This window comes from Ailuropoda melanoleuca, chromosome 1 (assembly GCF_002007445.2).
Source record: "Ailuropoda melanoleuca isolate Jingjing chromosome 1, ASM200744v2, whole genome shotgun sequence".
Lineage (NCBI taxonomy): Eukaryota > Metazoa > Chordata > Mammalia > Carnivora > Ursidae > Ailuropoda > Ailuropoda melanoleuca.
Genome location: NC_048218.1, coordinates 2,983,131 through 2,983,630, shown reverse-complemented (window position 1 = coordinate 2,983,630; position 500 = coordinate 2,983,131). Strand labels below are relative to the sequence as shown.

At 47.0% G+C, this 500-nt stretch overlaps 1 non-coding gene across 1 annotated transcript; it reads right to left on the bottom strand.

Moving 5' to 3' along the window:
* Positions 1-206: 206 nt before the first annotated feature.
* On the bottom strand, positions 207-279 carry TRNAK-UUU. Its single transcript has one exon. It is a non-coding gene; the product is annotated as a tRNA-Lys (tRNA).
* Positions 280-500: the final 221 nt, after the last annotated feature.

The following is a 500-nucleotide window of genomic DNA, read 5'->3' as shown; positions in this document are numbered from 1 at the left end:
TTTTAAACATAGAACAAGCATGAGTATACAGCAGCCTTAGTAATTCAGGATTGCTGATGGTTGTAAGGAGTGGAAGCTTATCTTTGTTAGCAAGCCTCTGAGCCTTGGGAGAATAAGACGGTGTAAATCAGGCTTACAGGGGGATCTCTAAGTCAGTAAGAAATACCTTTTTTTAACTTTTGTTAGTTTGTTTTTAGTAATCTCTACCCCCAACATGGGGCTCGAACCCATGGCCCTGAGATCAAAAGTCTCACGCTCTTCTGACTGAGCCAGCCAGGCGCCCCAGTAAGAAATAGCTTTTTTTTTTTTAAGATTTTATTTATTTATTCGACAGAGATAGAGACAGCCAGTGAAAGAGGGACCACAAGCAGGGGGATTGGGAGAGGAAGAAGCAGGCTCATAGCGGAAGAGCCTGACGTGGGGCTCGATCCCATAACACCGGGATCACGCCCTGAGCCGAAGGCAGACGCTTAACCCCTGTGCCACCCAGGCGCCCCAAG